This window comes from Eschrichtius robustus, chromosome 11 (assembly GCF_028021215.1).
Source record: "Eschrichtius robustus isolate mEscRob2 chromosome 11, mEscRob2.pri, whole genome shotgun sequence".
Classification (NCBI taxonomy): Eukaryota; Metazoa; Chordata; class Mammalia; order Artiodactyla; family Eschrichtiidae; genus Eschrichtius; species Eschrichtius robustus.
Genome location: NC_090834.1, coordinates 68,154,691 through 68,166,962, shown reverse-complemented (window position 1 = coordinate 68,166,962; position 12,272 = coordinate 68,154,691).

Here is a 12,272-nt window from a genome sequence, read left to right as displayed (position 1 = left end):
GGGGGAGGGCCGAGAGCTATGCCACAGCACCGCCCTGGGGCACCAACTCCTGATGTCAGGAAAAACCCGAGAACAAAACCCAAACGACTGTGCAAGTGACAAGGAGGAGGAAAAGGGAATAAGGGAAGAAGGGATCCAGGGGCGCAGAATGAGAGTGAGACGTGGGGCCCAGGAAGGAGGAGGCAGGAAGCAAAAAGCAGAGCTGGCTGAGGACGCCTGTGAATGCAAGCTGAGCTAAAGGCATGCGGGTGTTAAGTATCATGCATGCCCAGAAACAGGCCCTAGCCTGGCCCTTCCCACAGGGACACTGCTTACCTGGCCTGCCTACTCTAGGCACCAGGGTCAGTGACCACAGTGGACTCTTGGTCCAGTGTCGAATTAGTTCCCTATAATGGTAACTGAAGGGGCCCCCACCCTGGACTTTATTCAGGGAGTCACCCCACACACACCTTGGTATAGACCTCAAAACACAGAATTTGGTTACTCATAACCTTTGGTTCCTAACACATTTCTGTGTCAATTTATGGCCCTCTTTTATTTTAATTTGTCATGCCAAATGATTTCTGAAAACTTATTTGAAAGTCCAAATCAAATGACTGAAAGTCAAGTAATACATTTGTATATTATGGCTGGGGGTTGTACTCAGAAAGTTCTTCAGGGGCTGAGAGAGAACTTCTGGTTTAGGTGCAAAACAAACAGGAACTGAGAGAACGTCTCAGTAAAGCTACAGGTCGTGGCCTCTTTAACTATGTTGAAAGCCAGAAATCCAAGAACCATCCCTTTCCAGAAGCCCTGCACCCTCAGGATCCCCATACTAAACACACCTCTGCAGACCAGCAATTGGCGAGCTGTGCCCAGCCAGCCAAATCCAGCCCACCATCTGTTTTGTAAGGCCTGTAAGCTAAGAATGTTTTTTCCATTTTTAAATGGCTGGAAAAAATCAAAAGAAGAATCACATTTTGTGACACATAAAAATTACATGAATTCAAATTTCAGCGTCCATAAATAAAGTTGTATTGGAACGCGACCACAGTCATTCACTTCCATGTTGTTCATGGCTGCTTGCAAACGACAGGGCAGAGTTTAGTGGTTGCAACAGAGATGGGACAACCCAAAAGCCTAAAACACGTATCTAGCCCTTTACAGAAAAGTGTGCCGACACCACTCTAGACCAAAGTCCAGAAAGGGGATTTAAGACCCAAGTGTCTGACTGCTTTCTTGTCTCTCCTCCCTCCCCGTCTCATTCTTCTTCTTCTTCCTGGGGCCAAGAAGTGGGCGTTGGTTTATTTCCTTTACATAGATCTTCCCCATTTCTGACTCCAGCCTCAGGAGTAAGCCTTAGGGACTGGCATAGGCACCCTCGCGAGGCCAAAGCTTTCTAGTAGGCGTGCCTCCAGTGGGCCACAGGTGTGCAGCAAAGTGGTGTGATGCCCGCAGCCCCGGGGTGCTCGGGGACCTGGAGCACGTGGGCTGGTCACTCCTGGGGAGAGCCTGGCCTACAGCACCCTGGAGGGTCGCCCCCTTCAAGTAGGCCCCCTTAGGCACAAGGACAATGATCTTCCCCCAGCCAGAGAAGGGGGCCCCCACCATCTGCACACATCCCCCAGCCACCAGCTGCAGAGTGTGCCACTGCCTGTTGTGCACCAGGAGTGTGTCCCACGTGCCCAGGGACCACAGAGTGCCCACCAAGGGGGCAGGGGCTGGGGAAGGAGAGCAGGAGGGAGCTCCTGGCGGGCACAGCATCAGACGGCAGCCCTGAATCTCTCTCTTCATGCGTATGTACAGAAGCCATATAATTTATTGTCCAAACTGGTACACTTTCTTTTTTTAAATCAACTTTAATAAGGTATCATTTATATGCAATAAAAGGCACCTATTTTTAATATACAGTACTATGAGTTTTGACAAATGTATAAGTGGGCGATCTACCAGGGTGACCACTGCCACCACCTAGATCGAAAACCTTGCCTAAATTTCCTACGTACCCCTTTGCAGTCATCTCCCACGTCACCCCCAGCGCTGCCCCAGACAAGTATTCATCTGCTTTCCATCACTACAAATTTGTTGGGCCTGTTCTAGAATTTCAAATAAATGAAATCAATCATACAACATGCACTTTTTTGTGTCTGGCTTCTTTCACTCAGGATAATGTTTTTGAGATTCGTCCATGTTATATGTATCAACACCAAACTGATGCAGTTTTGTTTTTTGGTTTTGGGTTTTTTTTGAGTGAAAGGAGGTGCTATGAATAGTCCTGTCAGGTCAGAAGACATAAATCAGAACCCTTCAGGACTAATCAGGACAATGGTTACTCTATGTATATGGGCTGCTTCTTATCTTTTGCAGCAGCTGAACTTTTTTTAGTTACATCCGGGCTGGCTGCAGGGTGACTTCTCTAAAAATGCATGTGTATTCTGCTAATTAACGCTTCATCATTATTTCAGTACACTCAAATCCAAGAGATCTGATGGATGTTAAATCCAATGCCTTATCACAAGAAATTTCAACACTGCATTAGTCAATGGAAGGTGAGAAAAAGCTTATAGTCTTTAAATGTAATTTCAACTGCTATAAATTTTTTAGTGGCTATAAAGTTATTTTTAATGTTTTATCACCAGTTTGGATAAATGAATTTTCTTGTCAATGATGATTATCAAGAATTTGAAGAAATAATTTAAAATCTTGATCAGAAGTTTCATGTTTCCATTTCAGTTTAAAATTAGATATAAAAAGAGATGTTAGTGGAAGCCAGCTCATGTTTAACAGTAAAATATTTGAAATAATTTTATTTAGAATTTTATACAAATTCAGTATTACTATTTTCCTTTACTTTGTATCTTACTATAATTTCAAAACATGAAAAAAATGATATGCATTTTCCCACTAAGCCCAAATATGTATCCCCAAGTCCCCTTCAGTTTACCCCAGTGCGTCATACACATTCTCACTTTCTATATGAATGGGAAAGCTTTAGGCAGCTCAGCCCCAGTCTATGGGAGAAGTGGTGGCCCTGGCTGGAAGCCCGCTCTCTCGCTGAAGTCTCTCCTGCCCTCTAGTGATAATCTTTGTGACTGGGTCTCCGCAGGAAAACAATAATGTAAGGAAGGGGTAATTAAACATATCAGTTTTACATGTGCAAAAAGATCACAGGCATTATGCCTGCTTTGTGTCCTGGCAGGTGCAAGAAGCCTTCACGGGCATCCCCCCTGTTGCTCCATGGGGCCTGGAGAGGCCCAGGCTGTAGCTCCTATTCTGTGATTCCACCATCCCTCTCCACCCTCATCTTCTCCACTACTACAGATGGGCAAAATCTCCACCATCTCCAGCCAGAAGACCACCTTTGCCATCACCTAGAACCACCAGCCACCGAACTCCTTCCCCACCCCCACCAGATGCAAGGACCACAGGAGGGGAGAGGGGAGATGGAAGCACCCACCCTGTTCAGCAATCTGATGTCAACAGGCAAGCTCCAGGCCCCAGGTATCCAGGGCATTTGGGGTCCCCTTGGCACATTGCGGGAAATGAGACCAACTCTGCCATACACATTTCCTGTACCTCCACCCCAAGGTAGAGACCCAGGCTTTCATCCCCTAGCAGCAGCAGGTAGCAAGTGGCCGCCAAGAGGGAACACAAATCCGATCAGCTGATAGATGAAGCACCAGTTTCAAGGTATCAATGTGTAGTTACGCAAGTGAAAGTTATATGAAAATTGGAACATGTAAAAGTGAGGCTCATTTATGCAGGCAGCAAAAAAAATTGTTGAGGACAGCAAAGTTCTCCTCTGAATGGGAACTATAGACTATTTACTCTTGAGGTAACTTAAATTCTGCTGAGTGCAAATCCAGAAAACTGCAAATTCTACATAGTCTGTTCTAGTATTCAGTTCTAGCCCATCTTCATGTGTATCTGCTACATTTGGAGACCTCCGCAGTCCAGAGGCCCTGGTTCCCTGTCTACGCCCCCCTTTTCCAGGTCAAGACCCAGAAATCCATTTGGGGAAGAGCTGTCAGAAGGTTAAGTCATAATGAGGAAGTGACAACTTCATGACTGCTGTGATGAAGGACATCAGAGGAACACAGAATTTCTCTCCCAGCCTTTGCTTCTAAGTGGGACCTTCAGAAGCACACAACCCCTCCCCAGGTGTGCCTGCCAGGAGATTAAGTCCCAGACTTGGTGGCTGATTAATCCCTTTTCCCTGGGACTATGTGAGCGGACTTGCCTTGGGCTGCAGACAGTAGCCAGACAGTAATACAAGTGGCACAAGGCAGGTGCAATGGTGTCCAGGTGGACAGGCTCTGGGTCTGCCTCACTTGGACCTATAATGCAGCTCTCCTGAGGCCCCCAGGCTGCCAGTCTCTGGATCAGTGGGGCCTCCCCTGACCCTGCACAAGACAGCAGTCATTAGCAGATGAGCGCCACTGAGTCACTGTGGGACTGAGTTCTAATGATCTCTTGAAGAATCATCCCCTGTCACATTGGTCTTTATAAAGATGAATTTTATCATGGGCTCTATATTGGGTAGGACTTTTTTGGTTGCAAGTGATTAAAACACACACATGTACGCACACAAATCTAATTAGTTCAAGCAAAAAAAAAGGGCCCATGAAACTAAAAAGCCCCAGGGATGGGCAGCTTTAGGCAAAGCATCGTAAGGGGCTCAAATGTTGGCATTTGAGCTCCGCCTCTGCTCTGCTTCTCCCTGTTGACTTCAATCTCAGATTTCACAGCTAAGGCAAAATGACTCCCAGCAACTTCAAGCCTTCATCTTCCCAGATACAAGTCCAATGGGAAAAGATCAAGTCTCTTCCCCAAAGCTCTTGTTCAAGTCCTGGAATTTACTCTGATAGATGTCTCTTGAGCCACATGCCATAACCTGAACTAAGCACTGCAGTCAAGTGAACGGAACAGGACACACACCCAACTTGTCCAGGCTGTCTCCCCCCTAAAGTCTGGCCACCAAGGCAGCAGTAAACTCAAGTCCCCAGTCCTGAGTCAAATCAACTTACCCATGACCACTTCCGGGTCTCTCCTGGTTTCGGCTCCTACAGAACTCTTTCTCCTCCCACCTTTCCTTTTCTTCCCTGGGCTGTCCATCCAGAGACCTACCCCACTGAGCCTCTCCAGGTCAGCTGGTTCTCATTATAACCTGCTTCTCTGTGCCCCTCCCCACCCCCAAGGTTAGACCGGAATTCAGGGACTGAGAGACCGTCCCAAAACCCTCAGGTCTTTTAGCACCAGGCAGCCAGAATTCCCAAGAAATGCTAGGAAAGACAGAGCTTCTCTGTACTCAGGTGCCCTGAGTGTGTCCCTGCCAGCCTGTCTGGCACAGGAGACCAGCTGTGGCTCCAGGTGTGGTGTGTGAAGGACTGGGCAGTCAGGGCAGACTAAGAGCAGTTCAGGAAGCAAAACCTCTCATGCAGCTCCCTCCTAGATGGCTCAGACTGTGAGGGGCCTTAAATGCCATGCCAAGGGGCTGAGACTTTAGCCAACAGTGCCAGGAGATGGCGAGTAGTCAAGAGGCTTATTGGATGGATAGATGAACAAACAAGTAACCTGAGCCCAGAGAAGAAAAGTGACTTACATTACACAGCAAACAAGTAGGAGCAGGAAGACCAGACTCCAGGCCTTTTTGCGCCATCCTGGGGTCTGGGCTGCCTCCGCCTCAGCAGGGTGCTTTGGGAACCCCCAAAGATCATCAGCCATGGTTTCACTTCTCAGGTGCTCTAGACCTGGGCTCCTGAGCGCTGAGCAAAAGCGGGAGCCTGGGGATTAGAAACTTGGCCACAGTCAGAGACAACCAGCAACTGGGAAATTTCAGGAAGGCTCAGGCTGGCGCCCAGGGTTGAGGCTGGGGAATTAGAGAGAGACTGAGTTCTCTGAGAGCGTGGTAGAGGAGGGGCAGAGGGAAGCAGCCCAAACTCAGCCACATTTTGCTCTGGCTGAGGCCAGCCAGACTCTGAGGACAACCCATGCCTGACAAAGCCCAGAGCTCACCATTCTTTATGAGGGTAAAAATCCCCGAGGAAGCTGTTGGGGGGAGATGGGTGGGAGGAGGTGTCACCTCTGGCCTTCAGAAGCCTTGGCATCGCTGAGTCTGACATTTTGCCCTGGGGAACAGAGCTCCTCTAAGGCTGTCATTAACAGAGGGCAGGGGCTGGGATTAAGGGAGGAGGGGCAGAGCCTTCTGGTCCCTGGTTTAGGGAAACCTGAAACTAATCTAGGGCAGGATTAGTCAAGACTTCAAAGGTGAATAAAGGTCCAGAACTTCCATGCTATCTGGCTCACCACTGTATCCCCAGTCCCTGGAACAGCCTGACAAATAATAGGTGCTCAATAAATACCTGTTCACTGGGGCTTCCCTGGTGGCACAGTGGTTGAGAATCTGCCTGCCAATGCAGGGGACACGGGTTCGAGCCCTGGTCTGGGAAGATCCCACACACCGCGGAGCAACTAGGCCCGTGAGCCACAACTACTGAGCCTGCGCGTCTGGAGCCTGTGCTCCGCAACGGGAGAGGCCGCGACAGAGAGAGGCCCGCGCACCGTGATGAAGAGTGGCCCCCACTTGCCACGACTAGAGAAAGCCCTCGCACAGAAACGAAGACCCAACACAGCCAAAAATAAAAAAATAAATAGATATGAAGTACTGTGTATCTGTTAAAAACAAAAACAAAAACAAAAACCTGTTGACTAAACAAAGGATTCTTGAGAAGGGTCAGGGGAGCAACTTTTCACTCTTTTTTGCTGCCCACAATCCCCTCTCTACTGCACCGGCACCGTGTAATAAAAAGCCCAGGCAGGAGTCAGGCCAACAGTGTTTACAGTAGTTGGTGGAGAACTTACTGTCGTCAGAGCAGCAGCCCGCCCCAAGGAGAACTTTTCACCCTTAGCTCTGCCAAACATGTTTGATGGATGCAAAAGGTATTAGGCTGTAAATGGGGAAATGTAAGTCTTAGGGACAGCCAGCCTCTAACAGTGACAGATGCGAAAGCGCTTTGAGAACATTTTCACATTTTATGGCCTTATACTATCCCCATTTTATAGCTGTGAAAACTAAGATTGTAGGTAGCGCTGGATTACACAGCCGGGGAGTGGCAGCGCAAGCCCTCAGGTGGCTGCGACCGTAAGCACCCCGTCTGCATACTGCTCCAAACTCAGTCTGGAATCACCTGGGGGTGGTGGCAGGGAGGCGGCGGTCTACGTGCGCGGGCGACAGGCCTGGCGGCGCCCCCTGCCGTCCGTCGCTGGGGCTGCCGCTTCTCTGCGCGGCGCTGCCCTCCCTCGGCCGCCTGGACGAGCCTCGGTCCCCGCTGCAGGCGGGTCTGAGCTTGAACGCGCTGGGGTGCTGGCGGCTGGGGGCTGCTCGGACCTTGTACTTTTGACGCTACTCTCCGGTCTGGATCGTTCTATCACCTTTCCCCCGAACAGAAAATGGAAGAGCCGGGGTGAGGAAGGAGGAAAGAAAGAAGAGGGAATATGTATAAAATAGATAAGCAACAAGGATAGATTGCACAGCGCAGGAGTTATAGCCGTTATCTTGTAATAACTTTTAACGGAGTATTATCTGTAAAAATGCTGACTCACTACGCTGTACACCTGAAACGAATACAATATTGTAAAGCAACTATACTTCAATTTAAAAAAGGAAGGAAGGAAGAAAAGAAGGAAGGAGGGGAGGGAGGGAGGAAGGAAGGAGGGGAGGGAGGGAGGAAGGAAGGAAAGGAGAGGGAAAGCAAAGGGTGAAGGAGAGGAGACATCCAGCCTCCCACCACGGCCCCTCCGCTTACTCTCACTTGGGGTCCTGGGCATAAACTGATGGTCAGGAGAGCCCCATTTCAGGACATAGTTATTTGAACACCCCCAGAGGGCTGTGACCAGCTGTGCCAGGCTCAGGGGCTCCACAAATGAGCAAGACTTAAGCCTGTCCCCTCAAGAAGTCACAGCCCCATGGTTGGGGGATGTGGGGAATGGGAGGAGTAGATGGATAGGGTCACCTGCAATCCAGCCTGAAAAGTGCTGTGAGGAAGCAAATCCAGGCGCTGGGAGTGCTGAGAAGGAGATGACTGTCTCCAGCTGAGCGGTCAGGGAAAGAGGAGAGCCTGGGGCTGCCACTGCAAGGATACATCAGGGGCAGGGCTGTTCCAGACCGGGGATGAGCATCTACAAGGACATGAAGACGTAGTCACCACGAGGAACCCCTGCCGCTTCCTCTGGCTGTGGACTCCCCCTTGGAGAGCGCAGCCTCCAGCCCAACCTCGTATTTCCCTGTTTCTGCCCAGCCTGCCCTGGAGCTCCCAGATAACCTCCAGGCTCTGGACCTCTCCCAGGTCCCCCAGTGCACGTCAGCCAGCACCCTCTGGCTCTCCTGACTCCTGGTCCCCTGTTCCCTGATCCCCAAACCCTTAGCCAATGACGCCTGCAGGAGGCTCACTTACGGGGGAGGTTTGACCCCACTATGAGTCACACTCTCCGTCTGCCAGGGAGCCTTCCTGTCGTCCTCATTCAGCCCAGGAGTCTTCCCCACTTCTCTGGCCAACAGGCTGCCCTTGTCTTCTCCCTTCGAACCCCCCAAACTTCCTTTGCCAATCTCAGTATTTTCAGGATAGCCTCTGCATCTACTCCGCTGAGGCAGGGGTCTTCAGCTGACACTCCCTCAATTTCTCTTTCTTCAAATCTATACCTCTCTCATCTCCCATTCTTTCCTCTTAACTGACTCCCCCTTTCCAGTCTTACCCATCGCCTGTCTGTGCTCCACACAGCTTTCTGATACCTCTCGAAAGGTAGATGATAGATAGATAGATAGATAGATAGATAGATAGATAGATAGATAGATAGATAAATAGATGATAGATAGATAAATAATATACAATATATAAACTCGTGTGTGTGTGTGTCCTGTTGGTTCTGTTTCTCTGGAGAACCCAGATTAATACATCTTTTCCCTCCACTTCAGCCACAGAGAGGGACATAGCCCAGGCTTCCTTCCGTGGAAATTCAAATAAGTGTGACATCATCATGAAAGTCCCAGTAGTGCCATGGCCCTCTTCTCAGGCATCAGGGGCCCAGCTCGAGCATCACCCTGCTGGCCTGTCCTGCTAATCTTTCCAGGAATAGCCTGGCTCTCGACCCAACACTGAGGAGGTCTCTTGCACTGATGAGACAAGATTACTAGAAAATGGATTTAATTTGAAGAAAATGTTGATAACTGTGACAAACATTCACTGTGCAGATTACATGTCAATGCTAGCGAGTCACGCAAACCTCTACTTCCATCAGATTTAGTCATTCATTCACTCACCCAGCAAATATTTATTGAATTCCTACATGTGCCAGATACTGTTTTAGGCTTTGAGAATGCAGTAGTGAATAGTTACATTCAAGCAGGGAAAGACAGACAAGACACAAACATAGATATGTAATATGTTACAGGGTGACAAAGAGCTATGAAGAAAAATTAAGCATGGTAAGGGATGGATAGTGTGGAGAGGTGACTGAGGGAGGTGTCTGATTTAGGGAGGATGCCTGAAGAAAGCTTTTCTGTTAAGGTAGCATTTGAACAGCAGCCTGAATGAGGGAGTGAGCCACACAGGTCTCAGAAAAGCTTTCCAAGCTGAGGGAACAGCAAATGCAAAGACCCTGAGGCGTGACGTGCCGGCATCGTCACGGAACAGCAAGGAGGCCAGTGTGGCTGGAATAGAGTGAACAGGGAGAACATAGTAGAGAAGCAGTGGGAGACCAAGTCACGAAGGGTCTTAGGTTTGTGATAAGATCTTTGGATTTTACTCTGAGAAAGATGAGAAGCCATTGGAGTGTTTGTCCAGGGTTGTTGTGTTAACTCCATAAAACTCATAAGGAGTGGAGAAAAAAAGAAAGGGGGAGGCGTGGTTTTACCATCCAGAGCTCCTGTGCCCGCCACTCCTGGGCCACCATGCGCCCCAGAGAGACCTCTGTGACTGCATTTTCAACAGCCATTGCCTTGGCTCCCAATTACATTGTCTCATCCCCAGAGGGGGATAGGTTTTAACCTTAGGGAGAAGCACCTGGGGATGGGAGGGGGTAGTGAGGAAGAAGGACCACCAGGGCCACATGTTGACTACCATCTCTCCTCGTTGATGCTTGTGCTTTCCACATTGCTTCCACTAATCTCTCTTCTTTATAATCTTGACAACTGTCCTGTCAACATGCCACCTTAAAAGTGGTCTTGTAGCAAATGTGCCCATGGAGACAGCCGCCCCCCTGCTCTTGGCCCACCAGAAGTTCATCTGCACCCTGTGCCTTCTCCTTGATTACTGAGTATTGCAGCCTTGGAGCTTGAAGAGGTCCCTTCTTGGGTCAAGGTGCATAGAAGCTTCTCTGCTCTTTCCTCACTTTCTGTTCCCACCATCAACATTCTACAGCTATGGCCAACCTCGTCAGGCCCTAAACACCACTTCATTCCATTGTGAGGTGGAGAGTTGGGAAATAAAGATGTAAGAAAGGAGACCAGGGTGGGGGGGGGGGAAGTGGGGAGAAATAAATCAAAGAAATGAGGAGCAGAAGCAGGCACTTCATCCCTGGAGAAGTAGCTCCGGAAGCTCTGCATATGGGAGTAGGGGCAGGACTCTGCTTCCCCAAATGTGTCCTATAAAGTCAAGAATGATAGCAGCAGGAACCTCCACTGGAGGGTCCCTGGAGTCAAGTCAGTCTTCTATCCCAGAGAGCTCAGCCATGGGAGAGAATGGAGCCCCAGGCAGGAAAATTCCTCCTGGTGGGAGAAGCACACTGTGTTCTCCTGCCCCAGAGAAATAACATTTCTCCTCCTTGCCCAATTCTTCCCTTCCTGCCTTGGCTGTCAGACACATCCGAGTGCCCCCCCCCACCGCCACCCCTGCCCTCCCTCCATATCACGTGAAGCTGTGTATGGTTTCTTAGGAGTGAAGAGTTGCAATGACTCAGCCTGGCCACCTGCATCCATTTTCCAGCTCTTTGGCCTCTGGCGCATCCTTGGGGATGGCCTCCACACCACAGAGCAAGACGTGCCATCTCTGCCTTTGCTGAATACATATCCAAGAGGATTTTTCCACGATTTGTCACTTTCTGAGAGGGCTTACATAAAAAGTGTTTCCAGGGCAAAGCAAAAAAATAATCAATGGAATTTAGAGCAATCCTAGGAAAGGCTTGTCCAGTGGAGCAGAGAAAGTTCCCTGCCCCAGTTGAATCACTACTCCTGCACAGTCCTGATTCTGCAGGAACCCAAGAGCCCTCGCTCCTATGAGAAGCGCGTCCTGGGACCCACACCCCAACCTCTTTCCTCAAGACAGCATGAAAGACCTTAGCTCCCGTGCAAAGCTGCCAGGGAAGCAGATAGAAAGTGTCCTCCCGTCTCATTATTCTCCATGTGCCGATAGCGCTGATTAAATTGACTTCAACCCAACCTCTTCTCCGAGCTCCAGTCTCATTTCTCCAACTGCCTACTTGACCCACTTGGATGTCTACTAGACATGCCCAAGTCTGAACTCTGGATTTCCTCCCTCAAACTCCAAAACTTCTCTGCTTGCAGTCTCCATATCTCTGTTAATGGCACCGCTATTCACACAGTTTCTCAAGCCAGAAACATGGGAGTCATACATGGAGTCTTCCTTGCCTACCACATCTGATCTTCCTGTTCGATATCCAAAATGCATCTCCAGTGTCATGACATCAGAACTCTCAGCTGAAAGACTGCAATAGTTCTTACCTGGTCTCCCCGCTTCCACGGGGCCCTCTCCAATCTACTGTCCTCATAGCAGCTAGAGTAATCTTTTAAAAATATAAACCAGGTCACATCAGCCCTTATCTAAGCCTTTTCCCTTTCTAACTTTTTTACCATGACCAAAAAGCTGTGCATTAATATGTCTCCTGCCTACCTCCCTAGTCTCATTTCATGCCACGTTCTCATTTGCTGTACTTCAGCTATGCTGCTTCCCATTCCTGGAACACATTTTCTTTCCCATCTCAGGGCCTTAGCATACTTTATTTCCTGCTGCCTGCGCATTTTTGTCCCTCCACCATATCCTTCAGATCTCAGCTTAAATGTCACTTCCTCAGAAAGCCTACTCCCAACACCCTTTCTAAATAGGTCTCCCCTCTAATTCCTTGCTGTTCTCTTTTGCTGTCCCATTTATTTCCTATATAACACTTAGCCAGCTAGCGTTAATTATTGTTTACATGTTTATCACCTATCTCCCCCGCTTTTTTCTGTCATCCCCACAGGAATGAGGCCAGGCCCAGAGATGGACAGATCAGTGACTCCGGCT